Source organism: Macaca nemestrina, chromosome 2 (assembly GCF_043159975.1).
Source record: "Macaca nemestrina isolate mMacNem1 chromosome 2, mMacNem.hap1, whole genome shotgun sequence".
In the NCBI taxonomy this organism is placed as follows: Eukaryota; Metazoa; Chordata; class Mammalia; order Primates; family Cercopithecidae; genus Macaca; species Macaca nemestrina.
Genome location: NC_092126.1, coordinates 44,655,831 through 44,677,519, shown reverse-complemented (window position 1 = coordinate 44,677,519; position 21,689 = coordinate 44,655,831). Strand labels below are relative to the sequence as shown.

The window sequence follows — 21,689 nt, the reverse complement described above, 5'->3', positions numbered from 1 at the left end:
TACAGGGTGGGAAGCATCACACACTGGGGCCTGTCGTGGGGTGGAGGACTGGGGGAGGGATAGCATTAGGAGAAATACCTAATGTAAATGACGAGTTGATGGGTGCAGCAAACCAACATGGCACATGTATGCCTGTGTAACAAACCTGCATGTTGTGCACATGTACCCTTGAACTTAAAGTATATTAATAATAGAAACAAAAAGAAACATGTAGGCTAAAAGGAAATATGGATATCAAGAAATGACATACAATTTTAAGGTTTCGATGACAGAAGAGAAAAAAGCTAAAAGTGTTCCCAAAGGCAGGAAAAATAAAAAACCTAACAGTTCTGGGCACAGTGGCACAGCCTATAGTCCCAGCTACTTGTGAGGCTGAAGTGGGAGGATTGCTTGAGCTCAGGGATTCAAGGCTGTAGTATGCAATGATCCTGCCTGTGAATAGCTACTGCTTTCTAGCCTGGGCAATGTAGTAAGACCCCATATCTTCAAAACAAAACAAAAACTATAATAGCAATAATAGTGACAATGTTCTGTTGTTAGTCACAGAGCAGAAGTACCATGTCTGGAAAAACGATTGTATTTCATGGAGATGCTGTGGCTAATGATGCTGTTATGAACAGGGATATTGGTATGTCTGGTAAATTGAATATGGAGCCAGAAAAGTTACTGTGTTTGAGAATAAAAGTGATAGTACATGTCTCTGTCATTAAACTAGGAAATGTAGCACAGATTTTTTTTTCTTTTTGCTTAACTGTAGGTATATAATAAAGCATTCTGACCAACTGTTAAATAGAGCCTTGATAGACCATATATCTAGGTTCGTCTGTTGTCTTTCTATCTACCTATCTATGTGTTAATATTAGGAACTTTTGACTTATTTAATACTTCTTCCTGTTTGTAAAAATTAACTGCAGTAATTGACTCAGATTGGCTGTGAGCAAAAACAGAACTATTAATTCGACTTACTAATTTATGTAAAACATTTTCTGACTTTTAAAAATCATCTTAAGTAACGCAAGGGTAGAGTAATTATCAGCCCACCAACTATTTATTTATTAGGATTCCTATTGCCGTAGGCAGAATAAAGCAATTTTTCATATTGTGACTAATGGCAATTTTGGTTAATTTTGCACAGTTAGTTTAAATCTATCTTAAGTAACCAGTCTGCTTTTGGTAAAATTTTCCTGTCTGAAATAGGAAACTCTCAGTTTATATTTTCTTTGTTCTATTTTTTTTTTTTTTTTTTTGAGACGGAGTCTTCCTGTGTTGCCCAGGCTGGAATGCAGTGGCACGATCTCAGCTCCCTGCAAACTCTGCCTCTCGGGTTCAAGCGATTCCTGTCTTAGCCTCCTGAATAGCTGGGACTACAGGCCTGTGCCACCACGCCTAGATAATTTTTGTATTTTTAGTAGAGACAGGGTTTCACCATGTTAGCCAGGATGGTCTCAATCTCCTGACCTCATGATCTGTGTACCTCGGCCTCCCAAAGTGCTGGGATTATAGGCGTGAGCCACTGCGCCCAGCCAAGATCAGTTTATATTTTCTAGTTCTCATTGTGTATGAATTTTATTGTGTCAGATAGCTCTCCATGAAAGCACTCCTGATTGTATCTACCCTTATTCTTAGCTCTTGGTTTTCTTGCACAGATTCCAGTATTTCCTCAAGAAGATAGGAAATCAGGTGCTAAGAATGAGGAAAGTAGGCCATTTGTGCTTTCTAGACTATTCTGGGCCTAGAATCTCAGGTTTGCCTTTCTGACTTGTTATTATTAACATTTGGATGCTTTCAATTTTACAATATTCTTCTTCTTCTTTTTTTTTTTTTTTTTTTAAGACAGAGTCTCGTTCTGTCAGCTAGGCTGAAGTGCAGTGGCACGTTCTCGGCTCACTGCAACCTCCATCTCCCAGGCTCAAGCAATTTTCCTGCCTCAGGCTCCTGAGTAGCTGGGATTACAGGCATGTGCCACCATGCCTGGCTAATTTTGCTCACCTCAGCCTTCAGTGTAGCTGGGACTATGCGGAACTCTTTCTTTCAGCCCTACTTTCGGTTTGTTTCCACTGTACTTGGAGTTGCTGTTGCCTTCAGTAATGCTTCCTCCTTTTCTTTTCTTTTCTTCTTTTTTTTTTTCTTTTCTGGAGGAGTCTTGCTCTGTCATCCAGGCTGGAGTGCAGTGGTGTGATCTCGGTGTCACCTCCACCTCCAGGGTTCTTCTGCCTTACAGGTGTGAGCCACTGTGCCCTACCCTCAATTTTAAAATATTCTTAAAAAGAAAAGTCTTCCTCCTGTTTTTAGTCCCACTAACCAGAGGTAAAACCATGGTTTACAAAACAAAACAAAACCAGAACACTTTTGAGGCTGGGCGTGGTGACTCACACCTGTAATCCCAGCACTTTGAGAGGCTGAGATGGGCAGATCACTTGAGGTTAGGAGTTCGAGACTAGCCTGGCCAACATAGCAAAGACCGTCTCTACTGAAAATACAAGCAAATTAGTCAGGTGTGATGGCAGGTGCCTGTAGTCCAGATACTCGGGAGGCTGAGGCACAAGAATCACTTGAACCTGGGAGGCGGAGGCTGCAGTGAGCTGAGATAAAGCCACTGTACTCCAGCCTGGGCAACAAAAAACCAAACAAACCACTTTTGGGCCTGGTGCAGTGGCTTACACCTATAATCCAGCACTTTGCAGGGCTGAGGCGGGCAGGAGGTTTGCGCCCAGGAGTATGAGACTGGTGAAACCCCATCTCTACTAAAAATACAAAAAATATTAGTGGGGGGTGATGGCACACACCTGTAGTCCCAGCTACCTGGGAGGCTGAGGCAGGAGGATTGCTTGAGGCTAGGAGATTAAGACTGCAGTGAGCTGTGATTGTGCCACTGGACTCCAGCCTGGGCAGCAGACTGCGTAAGACTCTTTGTCTCCAAAAAATCCTCAAAAAATACTTTTATTTGAAATTTGAGAGATTCAAAAAGTTATACATATAGTATTTTAATTACACAGCTTGATGAATTTGTCTATTCATGCACCTGTGCTGCAGTGTTTTGGTTATAGAAGCTTTATAGTATATTTTAATGTCTGGTAAGTCTAGTCTTGTTTTGTAGTTTTTTTGTTTTAGTACTTTCCTGTTATTCTTACATGTTTGTTTTTTCATATGAAGTTTAATAACTTATTCAGCTCCATAAAATGGTTTGTTAGTATTTTTATTATCATTGTATTGAATTTATAAATTAACTTGGGAGAATTTATATCTTTATAATGTTGAATTGTCTTATCCAAGAATATCATATATCTTTCTAGTGTTCATCTTCTTTTAGTTTCTTTTGGGAGTATTTTAACATTTTCCTCATACAGGTTTTTTTTTTTTTTAAAAGCTTTATTGAGATACAATTCACATGTCATCATATCCTTTTTTTTTTTGAGATAGAGTCTCAATCTATCCCCAGGCTGAAGTGCAGTGGTGCGATCTTGGCTCACTGCAACCTCCGCCTCCTGAGTTCAAGCGATTCTCCTGCCTGAGCCTCCCGAGTAGCTGGGACTACAGGTGCTTACCACCATGCCCAGCTAATTTTTTGTAGAGACAGGATTTCACCGTGTTAGCCAGATGGTCTTGATCACAGATCTGCCCGCCTTGGCCTCCCAAAGTGCTGGGATTACAGGTGTAAGCCACTGCGCCCAGCCCTATAACATCGTTTTTTTAAAGAGGTATAAAGATGTGGTTTTTAGTATATTTACAAATATGTGCAGCCATCATCACTACCTGGTTCCAGAACATTTTAATCACTCTTTAAAAAACCCCATACTCATTAGCAGTTACTTCCCATCCCCTTCTCTTCCCAGCCTTGGAAACTACTAATCTATGTTGTGAGTCTATGGATTTGCCTATTCTGAATATTTCATATAAGTGGAATCATATAGTATGTGGCTTGGCATAACATTTTCAAGGTTTATGCATGCTGCAGATTATGTCAATAATCAACCCTTTATATTGCAAAATAATATTTCATCATAGATGCCATATTTCCTTATCAGTTGGTGGACATTTGCATAATTTATACTTTTTTACTATTTCAATAATATTACTATGAACATTTTTATACAAAGTTTTGTTTAGACTTTTTTTTTTCTTCTTTTGAGATGGAGTCTTGCTCCATTGCCCAGGCTGGAGTGCAATGGTGCGATCTTGGCTTACTGCAACCTCCACCTCCCAGGTTCAAGTGATTCTCCTGCCTCAGCCTCCCAAGTAGCTGGGATTACAGGCATGTGCCACCGTGTCCAGCTAATTTTTGTATTTTTAGTAGAGATGGGGTTTTGCCATGTTGGCCAGGCTGGTCTAGAACTCCTGACCTCAGGTGATCCGCCCGCCTCAGCCTCTCAGAGTGCTGGGATTACAGGCGTGAGCCACTGTGCCCGGCCAGACATGTGTTTTTAATTCTTTCTGATAGGTGTTATGCATTTCTTACTACATTTATTACTAAGTATTTATTCTTTGTTGGCATTGGGTTTTCTTTACCATTATATACTCCAAGTGTTTATTAATTTTGTATTGATCTGTATTAATTTTGTTGCTAATCATAAATTTACTTATAGTTTAACATATGGGTCCTTGTTGACATTGTTTGGGAGATAATTCTTTGGTAAACAAGGCGCACGCTCGCATTTTGGGAGCAGATACCTGCCTACATCTCTTAGATCAAACTTACAGAGTTACTCACATTTTATGTGCCCTTACTGATTTCAGTTTTTGTCTCTTTATTACTGAGAGGTGTGTATTAAAATTGTCTTGTATGGTTGTGAATTTCTTAGTTTCTCCTTGTAAAATAGTCAGTTTTTGCTTTATATGTTTGATAAATTTGTAAATTATGTTATGAAATGTATTAATTCAGATTATCTTTGTCTATTTGTGTCTTCCTTCTAAATACCACCTTTCTTTAATCACTGTCTTCTTTATCCTCAATAATATTCTTACTCTAAAGACTATTTGTCTATGTTTATAGAGACACATCATCTTTTTTCATTTTGTTACTTTCTATGGGTATACTTTAGACATGTTTCTTGTAAATAGCAGTTGTATTTTGTTTTCTTTTTCTTTTTTTTTTTTTTTTTGAGATGGAGTTTTGCTCTTGTTGCCCAGGCTGGAGTGCAATGGCGTGATCTCAGCTCACTGAAACCTCCGCCTCCTGGGTTCAAGCAATTCTCCTGCCTCAGCCTCCTGAGTAGCTGAGATTACAGGCACCCACCACCACATTTGGGTGATTTTTTGTATTTTTAGTAGAGATGGGGTTTCACCATGTTGGCCAGGCTGGTCTTGAACTTCTGACCTCAGATGAGCCACCCACTTCAGCCTCCCAAAGTGCTGGGATTACAGGTGTGAGCCACCGCGCCCGGCCCATCTTAACCATTTGTAAGTACACAGTTCAGTGTTAGGAAGTACATTCATATTGTTATATAAACATCACCACCATCTATCTCCAGAACTTGCATCTTGCAAAACTGAAACGCTGTATGAATTAAACAGTAATTCCCCATTCCTCCTTCCTCCCAGCCCCTGATAACCACCATTCTACTTTCTGTCTCTGTGAATTAGATTACGCTGGGTACCTCATATGTGGGGAGTCATACAATATTTGTCTTTTGTGACTGGCCTGTTTCACTTTGTGTCATGTCCTCACAGTTCATCAATGTAGCATATGTCAGAATATCATGCCTTATTAAGGCTGAATAATACTCTATGTGTTTGTTACATTTTAATGATCCATTTATCTCTCAGTGGACACTTGTGTTGCTTCTACATTTTAACCATTGTGAATAATGCTGCTGGAATATGGTTATACAAAAAGCTCTTTGAGACCTTGCTTTCAATTTTTTTGGAGCATATACCCAAAAGTATATGGGTATATGCTGCGTCATAAGGTAATTTTATTTTTACGTTTTTGAGAAACTGCCATATTATTTTCCACAGTGACTGTACCATTTTACATTCCTACCAGCAGGGCACAAGTATTCTAATTTCACTACACCCTTGCTAACACTTGTTATTTTCTGTTTGTTTGATAGTAGCCATCCTAATTGGTATGAGGTGGTATCTCATTGTGGTTTTGATTTGTATTTCCCAAATCATTAGGGATGTTGAGCATCTTTTCACATGCTTCTTGGCCACTTGTATATCTTCTTTGGGGAAATATAAACTTCAATCCTTTGCCTAGTTTTAATTTAATTTTTTTGTAAAAGATGGGATCTTGCTGTGTTGTCCAGGCTGGTCTTGAACTCCTGGGCTCAAGTTTTTCTCCTGCTTTGGCCTGCTGAGTAGCTGGGACCACAGGCACAAGCCACTATGTCCTGTAGTCCCAACTACTCAGGAGGCTGAGGCAGGAGGATCACTTGAGCCTAGTTTTTAATCTGGTTGTTTGGGTTCTTTTTTTAAAAATTGTTACGTTATAGGAGTTCTTTATATATTCTAGATATTAACTCCTTATCAAATATATGATTTGCAAATATTTTCCCTTGTTCAGTGGGAACATTTTTACTCTGTTAGTATTGTCTTTTTGTGTGTGGAATTTTAAATTTTTCATTGTCTAGTATGTCTATTTTTTTGTTGCCTGTGCCTTTGGTATCATTCTCTACCTTTTTAAAGATCTCTTTATTTTTAATGTTTTGCTGTGTCTAGGAGAGTTATTTTTGTTTTTTCTTTAATTGGGAGTCATTGTCATTTCTGAATCTGAGGATTTTTAGGTGTTACTTCCCCCAGCAACCCGCGTTTCTAGAGTCTGTAGCTAGGCAGAGACATTTTCTTGTTATTCCTTTGCCGTTGGTTGATTTTTTTTTTTTTTAAACCAGCCTCCCCTGTCCATTCTTGCACTGAGAATGTGTAAAAAATGGTGGAACCCTCAATACCAGCTCTGCACTTCATGTGGTTTCTGAGTCCTTGTCTACTTTAAAAGCATTAAAGGCCAAAAGTCTTGGTTACTCATATTGACAGGTTCCTCCAGGTTCGCTGAAAGCTTTACTTTTTTGTGAGCTCAGCATTTGACAGACTAATTTATCCAGCATTTCTAGATGTTTTATTAAGATGAGATTTTCATATTAGTTACTGTGTTGCCAAAAAAAAAAAAAAAAAAGAAAGTTGCATTTCTTCTTTATAATTAATTTCTTTCCCTTTTTTCCTCTTTTTCCTTTTGAAATTCCTTGTAGTTGGACCTCCTGGATGGAAGAACTCTTCTCAAGCTTTCCTACTTTAAAAAAAAAAATTCTTTGTTTTACTTTGTGGGAAAATTCCTACCCTTCCTTTGCTGCTTTCTCCTCCCCAAATCCCCTGCTTCTGTTCTTTCCCTCCCTCCCTCCCTCCCTCTCTCCCTCCCTCTCTTTCTTTTTTTCTTCCTTCTCTTTTTTCTTTCTTTCTTTCTATTTTGTCTGTTAATTTGGTGTCTCCTGTTTTGTTATCTTGGCCTCTTTATTTCACGTTAGAGATTTTCCTCAGTTGTTTAGCAAACTTTGGCCATCTGTTCAGATTAAAGACCGCATCAATAAAAAGCTGAGTAAAAACTCTTTGTCCATGGGAGTTGTTAAGTGTAAGCCTTACACAGGGTGATTGAGTGCTTGCAGGTCTTTTCTCTTGGGTCACTTTCCCTCTCAGAGGAATCTCCTAGTCCCAGGCCGATTGGTCTGCGATCTGGAAGCTGGTTTGGGGAAGAGACCTGAGGTCCGCTGTGCAGCATGTAAATCTTCATTTAATCTTTCTGTGAGATGATATAATACACAACCCTTTTGTGTACCTGGTTTCTACATCTAATCTGATTTTATGTCCTTAAAAGGTAAACCACTTGTTTCTTGCTGGGATGCAGAAGGGGCAGTTTCTGTCTTTCTTTCTTATTTGAGACAGGGTGTTGCTCTGTTGCCTGGGCTGGAGTGCAGTGGTGTGAGTATAGCTTGTTGTAACCTCAAGTTCTGAGTCTTAAGCAATCCTCCCACCTCAGCCTCCTGAGTAGCTAGGACTACGGACAGACATGTGCCACTGCACTCTGCTTTTTTAAAAAAATCTTTTTGTTGAGGTGGGGTTTCGCTGTGTTGCCCAGGCTGATCCTGAACTGGCCTCAGGCATTCCTTCCACTTTGGCCTCCCAAAGCACTGGCATTATAAGTGTGAGCCACTGGGCTCAGCCAGAAGGGGCAGTTTCTTAGCTACATGGGTTAAGACTTTATTCAAACTTTCAATCAAGTCTTTCTATTAACAGCCCCAACTGAGATTGTTACTTTCAGATGGCTTCAATTCTTAAGCCTGTGTGATGAGATATTTGTAAGATATATTTTAATTATGTATGTATAATTGATAAATGGTTTGGGAGGCTGAAGTGGGAGAATTGCTTGAGGCCAATTCAGGACCAGCCTGGGCAACACAGACCCCATCTCAACAAAAAGATTTTTTTAAAAAAGCAGAGTTTTGGCTGGGTGCAGTGGCTCACTCCTGTAATCCCAGCACTTTGGGAGGCCGAGGTGGGCAGATCACCAGGTCAAGAGACGGAGACCATCCTGGCCAACATCGTGAAACCCCGTCCCTACTAAAAATACAAAAATTAGCTGGGCGTAGTGGCACACACCTGTAATCCCAGCTACTGGGGAGGCTGAGGTAGGAGAATTGCTTGAACCCGGGAGGCAGAGTTTGTAGTAAGCCGAGATCTTGCCACTGCACTGCAGCCTGGCAACACAGCGAGACTATCTCAAAAAAAAAAAAAAAAAAAAAAAAAAAAAACAGAGTGTAGTGAAACATGTCTGTCTGTAGTCCTAGCGACTCAAAAGGTTGAGGTGGGAGGTATAGATATCTATCTGTAATATCTATGTTAATATATACTATTAAGATACATCTTGTAGATAAGATATATGTAATTAAGATATATCTTATAGATACATATATCTGTATGTCTCTAGGGATATAGATATATCTACTTATATATATATAAGTATATAGGTAGATACATTAATTATATATATCTCATAGATATCTATAAGATATCTATATATAACGTATGTTTTTGATGGGTTTATCCTTTTTTATCTTTTTAACATCATTTTACTATAATTTCTTTTTTTTTTTTTTTTTTTTTTGAGACAAGGTCTTACTCTGTCACCCAGACTGGAGTACAATGGCAAGACCTTGGCTCACCGCAACCTCCGCCTCCTGGGTTCAAGCGATTTTCCTGCCTCAGCCTCCTGAGTAGCTGGGGTTACAATAGGCACACCACCACTGCCCAGCTAATTTTTGTATTTTCGGTAGAGACGGGGTTTCACCATGTTGGCCAGGCTGGTCTTGAACACCTGACCTCAAATGATCTACCCGCCTTGGCCTCCCAAAATGCTGGGATTACAGACATGAGCCACCGTGCCCGGCCAATTTTACTGTAATTTCAAGAAGGAATGGATAGAGACCTGTGTGTTCATATTTAACCAAAGAACCTTATAATACATTTTAATTATGTTATTTTCATGTAAAATTAGTATTATTATAAACTCAGGAGTTTTTTCTATGTTGCTTTCTGCTAATGGTTATTACAGTTTCAGAACTATAGAAAGGAATCCAAAAGGGCAGTAAGAGACATAAAGAAGAGGAAAAACAGGTTAATAACAAAGAATAGGAGGCTCAGATACGCGTATCAGAGGGACTTTGATGAAGTAACGTCGCCACCTTCTGGCTTTTAAAAAAACTGTGTTGTTTCTATAATAAAATCTGGGAACCTGTAGTGCCAGTTACTTGGGAGGCTGAGGCAGGAGAATAGCTTGAACCCAGGAGGTGGAGGTTGCAGTGAGCCAAGCTCGTGCCACTGCACTCCAGCCTGGTGACAGAGAGAGACTCCGTCTCAAAAAAAAAAAAAAAAGAAAAATCTGGGAACCCCATAACGAGTAAGTAGCTAACTTGCATCCTGTGTCAGATTTAGTGGATTTGATCTTGTTTAGTTATTCTCTATACTATTGAAGAAACGCACTTTTTTGACATAGGATTTGATTACAATATAGCAAAGGCTTTTCAAGCCACCCTAAGAAAGGATTCTATCTAAAATATCTTAAAATATGTCTGTTATTTTAGGTTATTTCTGCCTGCATTAAGAAAACAGAAATACTGTTTCTGTGTTAAGGAAAATAGACAATTTTAAAAATTAAGTTAATTTGTTACATAGGTAGTTTGTGTTCATGGTACAAACTACAAATGATATGAGAGGCTATGAGTCATCCTACTATTTTGTAAGAAATAATAAAAAAAGAAAATTAAAATGACTTTCTCTCAGCTAGCCAGTTCCTTTGCCCTGAGAGAATCTTTTTATACAGATGGTAATGTACTACACGTACTTCTTTATAACTTCCTTTTTTTCACAGAACAGTTTATACTAGAGGTCACTCTATATCAATACACAATGAGCTGCCTCATTTTTTTTTAGGCGATGATGTGTTTAGCTAGTCTACTGTTGATCAGCAGTTACGGGTTTTCCAATCTTTTGCTATATAAATGACACTGTAGTGAGTATCCATATAGATATATATGTGTGTGTGTGCACGTGTGTCTGTATGTGTATGGTTTCATATGACTCTAGAAAAAGCTCATAGAAGGATGTATACATTTGTATTTGTGTTGGATATGGTGACATTGCCCTCCGTAAAAGATTATGCCTATTTATTCTGCCGCCACTAATGTAAGGCAAACTCTCTTTTCCCTCATGTTTCTCAAGACAATGTACTGGTATCAGTCTTTTCATCTTGTCTTGAAACCTTATTTTACATTTCTCTTAAGAGTGGGCTGAACATATTTTCATATGTGTAGAAGTGATTTGCGGGGTTGTTTCTGTTTGTTTGAGATAGGTCTTCACTTTGTCACCCAGGCTGGGATGTAGTTGCATGATAATAGCTCACTGCAGCCTTGAACTGCTGGACTCAAATGATCCTCCTGCCTCAGCCTCCCAAATAGTTGGGACAGCAGGTACATGCCACCATGACTGGCCAATTTAAAAATTTTTTTTTTTCGATAAAGATGGAATCACCTTATGTTGTCCACACTGGTCTCAAACTCCTGGCCTTGAGCAATACTCCCACCTTGGCCTCCCGAAGCACTGGAGTTACAGGTGTAATCTACAATGCCCAGCTCATTTGTGTTTTCTGTTGTATATTCTTTGCCCATTTTTATTTAGGCTTTCACTCTACTGCTTATTTTTAGGAGCTCATAGTTCACACGGTAGAAATTAACTTTCTGTGGTATGAGTTGCAGATACTATTTTTCCAGTTTATTTTCTTATGATTTACATGGTGATGTTTTCTTTAAATGTAAAAAAAAAATTATATATGTGCATATTTTGTAGTCATATCAGTCTTTACTTTGAAGACTTCTGGGCTTGACTTCATATTTAGAAAGATCTTCCACACTCAGAAAATTAAAAAATTTAATTTCCGTGTTTTCTTGTCTTACCAAAAAAATTACGTTGAATTCTGTGGGCTATCTGAAATTTATTTTGAGTGAGGTATAAATTATGGCTCTAACTAATTTTTTTCTGTATGATTACTCAGTTGTCACTTTGTTGAAATAATTCACCCAATGCATTCATACCTCACTGATTTGAAGTGTCAGCTAAATTTCTTTGTGGATTTGGGTCTTTTCCTATACTTTTCTGTTCCCTCCATCTGTATGCTTTTTCATTTATCAGTGTACAATATTTTAATTATTGTGACTTTACAACTTGTTTTAATAATTGCACTGAATTTATCGTTATATGGGACCCAAGTGAGTAGGTAAACTTTTGAGCACTGTTGTTTAAACTGAGATCTGTAGACCTGGTTATAAAGTTCTGGATTTTCTTGAGCTTAAGATACTCTGGTCTGTATTATTCTATCATGCCTTTTATTTATTTCATTTAAATAAGTGAGTTTTTAGTTCTTTGGGAGCAAGGATCCCTTGTGCTGACTTCCTCCCAAAGTAGGATTTAAGAGAATCCTCAGAGCGTGCAAAGATCTCCAGTATTTTTTCGTTAACCAAAGGGAAAGTTGGCATGGTTGAACTTGTTCTCTGAGGTCTTATAGACAGGTGGCTGTAATTGATAGGTCTTTTATTTCCCCTTGTTTAGATTGCCTAGGTCAGACTAGAACCCCAGAAATGTCTACAATGCAGTTTTTTTTTTTTTTTAAACTTGTATTTTTAGTAGAGACGGGGTTTCTCCATGTTGGTCAGGCTGGTTTCGAACTCCTGACCTCAGGTGATCCGTCTGCCTTGGCCTCCCAAAAGTGCTGGGATTACAGGCGTGAGCCTTTTGTTAACTTTATATCCTAATCATATGCTACTCCCTGAAAGAGTCATCCAAACTATGTAGTCAATCTGTATAGCCTATGGAAGCTCAAGGGAGGACCTCTTCTTTGCTCACCTGCTGCTTACAAAAGAATTAGAAGCCACTTTTAGCTGGTTTAATACAATAGTCAGATTGACCATGAAGTGCTTAGGTTTCTGTGTTAACTCTTCTAGTTTGATGGCATTTTCATCTCATAGTTCTTAATTCTATCATTTTAACTAATTACCTCTGTTACTAATTTAACTCAGGTTAGAACCTGATTACCACTATTTAGCTGAATTAGCTCTTCCTTTGTGCTTCCATTGTGCCCTGTATATCTGTCTAGTATTATGCATTTGTCTTATATACTGTATGCATTTGTCTTGTTCATTTGTTTGTGAACTTCTTGAAGGGTGGGACTCTGTTATGTCTCTTAGGTAGAGCACAGTGCTGGGCACATCATGGGCATTGACTAAATGTTTGTTGAATAAATAAATAGCCTGACTCTCATTACTCCCCACCACGCCTCAGTTGCTCGTTAAAACTTCCGACTTTTAAAAAATTCATCCAGTATGAGTCTTTCCCAAATCTCCCTGGTGAATATCCGTACCTTAAAGCTGGCACACACACATCTAGTTCTCTTCTCTGTCATCATAAACTATTGCTGTCTCCTGCTTGCAGCTGCCTCTTTCATTGAGTTCCCAATATCTGCAGATGGCTCTGTCTGATGATCTCATGGGAGAATTTGATTTTCCATTCTACAATCCAAATAAATTAGTCTGCTATAACCCCAGAGCTGCTGGTAAAGCAGTCGTTGCAGCTTTAGAATTCTGGTGCCAAAAAGGGGTTATATGCACAGTGAATGAATAGTGCCATGGGGGTATGAACAGTGGTTGTTCCCATCACTGCAGCTGCTTGGGTGAGGCATCAGAAACCCCTTCAAGTGTACTACTGCTACAGTTAGCTCTGAAGCTTTTCCCAGCACCTTCAGCTGCCGTGGTCTCCACCTTAGTTCTCTTTACATCTTATTAGTAAAATATCTTAGGAAAAAGCTGTAAGCAAGGATACTGTATAATAGCTATATGGAGAGTTTCACAAACATGCTGGATAGTTGCTTACAACATTTTAGTCACCGGATTCTATTAGTAATAAAATATTTTTTACTGATTACTTGGCTGGTAAATGGCATGTTTATCTAATTTATGGTTTCATGTGTATTACTAATAAATGCATCCCTTGATGTGAATCTTTCAGTTTTTCTTGTTCCTGTTAGAATAATTGCATTTATCTGTTAAGAAAACATAACACTTTATCATTCATATGTTTTCTTTCCTTTTGTCTTTTCTTTTCTTTTTTTTTCTTTTCGACGGAGTCTTGCTCTGTCGCCCAGGGTGGAGTGCAATGTCACAATCTCGGCTCACTGCAACCTCCGCCTGCCAGGTTCAAGCAATTCTCCTGCCTCAGCCTCCTGAGTAGCTGGGACTACAGGCATGCACGTGCCACCATGCCTGGCTAACTTTTTGTATTTTTAGTAGAGACAGGGTTTCACCATGCTGGCCAGGCTCGTCTTGAACTCCTGACCTCACGATCTGCCCACCTCAGCCTTCCAAAATGCTGGGATTATAGGTGTGAGCCACTGCACCCGGCCTCTTTTTCTTGTTTTAGAGACAGGGTGTTGCTATATTGCCCAGGTTGGAGTGCAGTGGCTGTTCACAGGCAAAATCATTGCGTAGTATAGCCTCAAACTCCTGGACTGAAGTGATCCTCCCATCTCAGCCTCCCAAGTAGCTGGGACTACAGATATGTGCCACCACACCCAGCTAGTTTAATATATTTTCTATGTTGATCAAATGGTAATTCTATATTTAATTTTTTTAGGAATTGCCATTCTGTTTTCCACAGCAGTCAAAACTGTTGTGATGGCCTTGAAACTCTAAGGACAGCTTGGCAGGATATAATATCTTTGGTTTATGTTTTTTTCCCTTACGTTTCTTGAAAGTGCTGTTCTACTGTGGTCTTGCTTTATGTGTTATTTTTGAGAAATACAGTGTTAGTCTAATTCCCTTGCTTTTGTAAATAATTTATCTTTTTGCCCAGATACGCTGAGAGTTTTTTCTTTAAATAATTTTATGAGGATATGTGTCAGAGTTGATCATTCTGAGTCAGTTTTCTCAAATATCTGATAGGATCTTTCATTGTATAGATTCAAGTATTTTATTTCTGGAATGTTTTCTTGGAATGTACTTTTTTTTTTTTTTGAAACGGTGTCTTGCTGTTTCGCCCAGTCTGGAGTACAGTGGCACAATCTTGGCTCACTACAACCTCCACCTTCCGAGTTCAAGATGTTCTCATGCCTCAGCCACCCAGGTAGCTGGGATTACAGGCCCTTGTCACCATGCCCGGTTAGTTTTTTTGTATTTTTAGTAGAGATAGGTTTCACTATGTTGGCCAGGCTGGTCTCGAACTCCTGGCCTCAAGTGGTCCACCCGCCTCGACCTCCCAAAATGTTGGGATTACAGGCATGAGCCACTGCACCCAGCCAGAATATACTTTAATATTAGTTCTGTTCCATTGTTTAGATTTTTTTTCTTAGGGACACCAGTAATACTAATGTTCAACCTCCTTTGCCTATCATTCATTTCAATCAATTTCTCTCTCTTTTTTTTTAATTTTATTTTCTTCATTATTTTCTTGCTCTTTGTTCAATGTCTTGTATTAAGTTTTCGTTCAAATCTGTTCTTTCTACATACCTTATAATTTAGTTTTTATTTTTGGTTCAATGCCAAAGTAAAGCAAAAGAAAAAATAATAATTTAACTTTCATTTCTTATATGATGTTCATTTTGTTTGTTTCTATTTCTTTAACCAGTTCTTATTCATTTATTTCTGTTTTTGTCCATTTTGGTACTTAGTTTTTGTACTTCAGATTCAAGGTCTTTTTCATATCCTCAAATTCTTGTTTAAAATATTTAATCCAGTTCAGAGGATTGTGTTACAGTTGTTTTTCAACCTCATGGTTTGTTTTTGTGGAGAAAATCATCAGCAGAGAAGCTTTTGTTTGTATTTTCTGACTTTTTGCTCTATATTTGTATGCATATGGGCTGCTTGTTTGTTTGTTTTTAATCGTTTTGTGGTCAGAGTTCCTAGTTTGAGAGTGCTGCTTCTGCCAGTGTGCTCCCTTTTGTGAAGTTTCTTTTCTGAATTTGTAGTGATGATGGTGAGAAAAAGGGGAGAGGAAGAGTTGTTCCTTCTATTAATATTTTGTTTCTGCCAGCTCTTTAATCCTCCCCCCAGCCCCCTACCTTTTCTTCTTTTGAGACAAGGTCTCTGTCACCCAGGCTGGTGTGCAGTGGTGCGATCTCACCTCACTGCAACCTCCGCCTCCTGGGTTCAAGGGATTCTCTTGCCTCAGCCTCCCGAGTAGCTGGGATTACAGGTGCATGCCACCACGCCTGGCTAATTTTTGTATTTTTTTTGTAGAGGCGGGATTTCACCATGTTGGCCAGGCTGGTCTCGAACTCCTGACCTCAAGTGATCCACCCGCCTCGGCCTTCCAAAGTGCTGGGATTACAGGCATGAGCCACTGCGCCTTCCTCCTCTTATCACCTATTGTTTTTCATTCATTACCTTGTTTACAAGAGAAAGCACTTCTTTATATGTGTATATCTGGTTCTCCCCTAGAAGCAGTGTTTCTAGGAGGCTGCTGCCTCTGGTCCAGAAGTTTCTAGACACAAGACACACTTACTTCACCGGGTCTATTAGCTATCAAGTCCTAACCTCCTAATCTCTGTTTAGCATTTTTGTATTTATTGTTTAACTCTCTTTCTGTGGCTGATTTTGTCTGTGTTTTCTGCAAATCCCCTGTGCCCCTCTGCTCTTTCTCATGGAGTCTTTTTCACCTCCCTTCACTCACCTTAAATACATCCACAGGCTTGCAGAGGTAAGAAAGTCTTTTTCACCTCCCTTCTCTCACCCTATACATCCACAGGCTTGCAGAGGTAGGACTTGCAGAGGTAAGGAAGTGTTTCTTTTGGTATTTGCTTTTTTTTTTTTTTCTGCTTGACTTATAGGTAATTTGAAGCTTGCTGTGTTTTCTGTCTCCTAGAGTGCTAATGTTGATGGCCTAGATCCTTTGTGGGTTTTAAAAATTCTTGTGGTTTATTTTATGTTTGTTCTGGGAAAGTAAGGAGGAGAATTGGAGTCAGATTACCTCCATTGTTCTACAAACTTGGAAAGGTTCAAAAGTCTTTTTCAGGCTGGGTGCAGTGGCTCATGCCTGTAATACCAGCAATTTGGGAGGCAAAGGCGGGCAGATCACTTGAGGTCAGGATTTTGAGACCAGCTTGGCCAATATGGTGAAACGTCATCTCTACTAAAAATACCAAAATTAGCCAGGGGTGGTGGTGCACACCTGTAATCCCAGCTACTTGGGAGGCTGAGGCAGGAGAATCGCTTGAACCTGAGAGGCTGGGGTTGCAGTGAGCCCAGATCACGCCATTGCACTCTAGCCTGGGTGACAGAACGAGATTCCATCTCAAAACAAAAAAGAAAAAGTCCTTTTCAGATGACCTAATTTTACACTTGAAAAATCCAAGAGTCAACTGAGTTTATAGTAGAATTACTTTAAGCAGTAAAAGAATTAAGTTGTATAATGGAATATAAAATAGTAAATAGAAAAACATAACTTTCTTATATGCATACAGCTAGGAAAATATAATGAAGAACCCCGTACATTATAGGAACAATAACAAAAAGGAAGCAGAGAAAAAACTCAAAACCAAAAATTAAAATACCTCGGTATAACTATAATAGTGTGCAAAACCCATTGTATTACTTTCCTAGGGCCACCATAACAAAATACCACAAACTGGGTGGCTTAAAACAACAGAAACTTTGGGAGGCCGAGGCGGGCGGATCACAAGGTCAGGAGATCGAGACCATCCTGGCTAACACGGTGAAACCCCGTCTCTACTAAAAAATACGAAAAATTAGCCAGGCGTGGTGGCGGGCACCTGTAGTCCCAGCTACTCAGGAGGCTGAGGCAGGAGAATGGCGTGAACCCAGGAGGCGGAGCTTGCAGTAAGCCAAGATCACGCCATTGCACTCCAGCCTGAGCGACAGAGCAAGACTCCGTCTCAAAATAAAAACAAAAACAAGAACACAACAAACTTATTTCCTACAGTTCTTTATGCTGCAAGTCTGAAATGAATTTATCAGCAGGGCCGTGCTCCCTGTAAAGCCTTTAGGAGGGGATCCTCTATTGCTTCTTCCAGTTTCTGGTAGCCCCAGGCATTCTTTGGCTGTGGCCCCATAATTCCAATCTCTGCCTCTGTCTCCGCACTGCCTTATTCCCTCTGTCTGCACCTCTGTTTCTTTTTTCCTTTTAGGAGAATACCAGTGGCTGGACTCTGGCTCACACCTGTAATCCCAGCACTTTGGAAGGCTCAGTTGGGAGGATCACTTGAGGACAGGAGTTCAAGACCAGCCTGGGCTACATAGGGAGACTCTATCTCTACCAAAAATTTTAAAAATTAGCCCAGTGTTAATGGGGTATGCCCGTATACCCAGCTACTTGGGAGGTAAGGCAGGAGGATTGCCTGAGCCCAGGAGTTTGAAGTTGCAATGAGCCGTGATTGCACCACTGTATTCCAGCTTGGGTGACAGAGCAAGACCCTGTCTCAAGAAAAAAAAACAAAAAGTTGCAAAATGAATACAGAGAAATCCCATTTACCCGTAGCCCGAGTTCCCTCAAGTGGTAATATCTTATAAAATTATAGTACATTGGCCAAATCAGGAAATTGACATTGGTACAATATAATTAGCTAGACTACAGATCTTACTTGGATTTCACTAGTTTTTGTATGTGCCCATTTTTTGGTGTGTCTTTGTATATAGTTCTATGACATGTTATCAGATGTATAGATTCATATAGCTACCACCACAATCAAGATACAAACTGTTCTGTTACTACAAGAAGGTAGCACTATTGTAACATTTAACAGCAATAGTAAATCTATCATTGTTCAATGAAAAAAATCAACATCACAGTATGATACTATTGAACAAGACTAAAATTTAAAAAGACTAAAAACAACAAAAGTGTATTTCTCTACATGCAGGTACATACATGAAAATGCATGCAATGAGCTCTGTGCAAGGATATTTACCAAATTGATAACAATGAAGTTTACAAATGATAATTGAGGTGTTCAGATGGGGAGATTTTCTTTATCTATATTGACTGTTTAATAACCGGAATGTTTTCATGTATCATCTGTAATTTAAATGTTTTTAAAAGAATGTATATAAGAACACAAATATAAATGTCAATCAATTCTATTAATGGTATTCATCTGCTAGTAAGAATTGTAGTGGAAGTGGAGGGGGCAGTAATTAAGGAAGACTTGCTTTGTATTGTATTTTCTTCTGCACTGTTTTTTTTTCTTATGAGCATGTATAATTTTTTTATTGAAAGAATATTTTTAAGGAAGGTTTTATAGGACATCTTGAAAATTGGCAGTAACAGAATAATGTATGTGACTTGCTTATGTGCATTTTCATATATATATACGTATACCTTTACATTTAAATATACATCTGTGCATACACAGGTACCTGAAAGTGTATGTACAAATATCATTAGGTTCTTATCTTTCAATGGTAAGATTTAGAGTAATTTTTGTTTTCTTCTTTGTGCTTTTCTATATATTTGGATTATTTTATAGTGAGCATATATATCATTCTACTTTCCTTGCCCTTTCCAAAGGAGTTTTTTAGAAGGTAGGGAAAAAAGAAAAAAAAAATCCTGTATCCTGCTTGAAATTTGAGAAAATTGATGACAGCTTTTGCTGTTAACCTTTAGTTAGTCTAAAATTTCACAGTCTCCATCATATTCTGTGGAGTCTGATAGGGGGTTGTGATTGTTAGGGAATTTCAATATATGGTAGATGAAAAAAAATTAAGTGGATGAGGAGTGTATGCAAACAAGACAATTGTTCTTATACTCTGCCATTTTTCTATAAAGTGCTTTTTTTTGTCATTTAAAACTATTTAATACTTAATTTCTATTCTTAAACATTTATAAATACAGATAACACAAATATCCAATAATATATTTTTTAAAACCTTAAATTACTTTAAAATGAAAACTGCTTAGGACATGTCTTTTTATGATATCATGGAACATGTATATAGTAACATTTATTTAAACTTCATTATAAATTTTGCTTCTCTATGAGCTGACTCAATTTTCCCTTCTATAAAATGGAGATAACTATTCTATAGAGTTATTTTGAGAAATTATTTATTAAATACCATGATGATGCTGATTATAAAATTATAAAATGTTTCATTTTCACTTGAATATAGATTAGGTGTTTGTATAAGTATAGTGGTATTCTAAATAAGCATTAGAAATAGTGCTATTTTATTCTCTAATTGCTTCCTTTTGAATGCCCCATCTTTGTCTTTTTGGAAGCTTTTGTTGGTCACAGTGACCACATTTTAATGACCCAAATTGAACATTTCATGCTTGCATAGTTCATTATACAATACTTTGTCTATAAGCTTATATTAATACCAAATGATATTTTAAAACATCGGCCGGGTGTGGTGGCTCACTCCTCTAATCCCAGCACTTTGGGAGGCTGAGAGGCAAGGAGGATCATGAGGTCAAGAGATCAAGACCATCCTGGCCAACATGGTGAAACCCTGTCTCTACTAAAAATACAAAAAAAGTTGGCTGGGTGTGATGGCACATGCTTGTAGTCCCACTACTTGGGAGGCTGAGGCAGGAGAATCGCTTGAACCCGGGAGGCGGAGGTTGCAGTGAGCCAAGATCGCGTCACTACACTCGAGTCTGGTGACAGCGAGACTCCGTCTCGAAAAAAAAAAAAAAAGTCATCTGGCTTGTTTTGATGGTTCAAGTAAAGATAAGTCTTAACGTTTGTGATGCTAATTTAATCTGGAAATGAGACTTTGCTAAGCAACGTATGTATAACAGGTGATCTGATCCATGTAGTCATTGTGCATGAGTGAATTAATGGTTTAAAATTTGGCTTGTACTGCTTGATAAAATAATATATTAGGTTCTTGGCAGGATCTCACAATGTGATTTTATTCTTAATTTGTGTGCTCTCATCTAATATTTCCTCTTTGGGTCGGGACAATAGTAAGTTTTCACCCTCAGTCTTGTTTTCAGCAATTAAGAACAAATAATACATATTGATAATCTGTTAATATTGCATAATATATTTGAAATGAAAGTAGCATTTAGGTTTTGTTGTAGAACATGTCAATCCAGTTTTGATTGGATGTGGTGGCACGTGCCTGTAGCCCCAGCTACTCAGGAGGCTGAGACAAGAGGATGTCTTGAGGCCAGAAATTTTAAGCCAGCTTGGGCAATATAGCGAGACCTCTGTCTCAATTAAAAAAAAAAAAAAAATCAGTTTGTCAGGGAGTGACAGAAGAAGTCTACCTCAATGAATTTATTTGGTGAGATAGTACTCTGTATCTAATCTTCTTTTAGTAGAAGATTCTTTAGCTGCTTGTTGTCAATCACTTTGTCAATGTGTTCACCTATAACAGTGTTAGCCCGTTTGCTCCCTTTTACCATGTCTTTCTGCTAAGTATAATTGGCTCCTAGCCTGAAAATCAAAGCACATATACTAATAACTTTATGCTAAATAAAATGTATAAGACAAGGGAAGGCCTAAGGACTTGAGTTACTAACTAGTTTTGTGAAAGCTACTTTTGAGCTCTGGGGAATTTTTTTTTTCTTATTTCTGAGCTGAGAGTCTTGTTACAGAGGTTTAAGGTGGTTTGAGTGCTAGATAAATAGTGAATAGAAACGTATTTGGTGTAGTCAAGAAATGAGTGAGCATTTCAGTTACCAAATAATTACAGGATATAGCTAATATTACTGGTTTTTAAAGAATTAGAATGCAAATAATTTTTACTTAATCTTTGGTGAATTTGGTTCCGTCTTTGGTTCAGATGCTGTAACTCTCTACTTAAAATCGTTCTGAGGCTTCTCACTAATCTGATTTAATTTTTTTTTTTTTTTTGAGACAGGGTCTTGCTCTGTCACCCAGGCTGGAGTGCAATGGCACTATCTTGGCTCACTACAGCCTCCATCTCCTGGGTTCAGGTGATTCTCCTGTCTCAGCCTCCCAAGTAACTGGGATTACAGCCACATGTGGCTAATTTTTGTATTTTTAGTAGAGATGGGGTTTCACTACGTTGTCCAGGCTGATCTCAAACTCCTGAGCACAAGTGATCTTCCTGCCTCAGCCCCCAAGTGCTGGGATTACAGGCGTGAGCTACCACACCTGGCCAAATCTGATTAAAATTTTGAAAAATCAGTATCCTGCATGATCTGGCTTCCTACCTCATCTCTTAGCAGCC

At 38.6% G+C, this 21,689-nt stretch overlaps 1 protein-coding gene across 9 annotated transcripts in view; it reads left to right on the top strand.

Annotated features, from left to right (window-relative positions):
* LOC105469991 (transcription factor Dp-2) overlaps positions 1-21,689 on the top strand; it is a 196,322-nt gene that overhangs the window by 15,918 nt on the left and 158,715 nt on the right. The gene's annotated exons all lie outside the window — the stretch shown is intronic.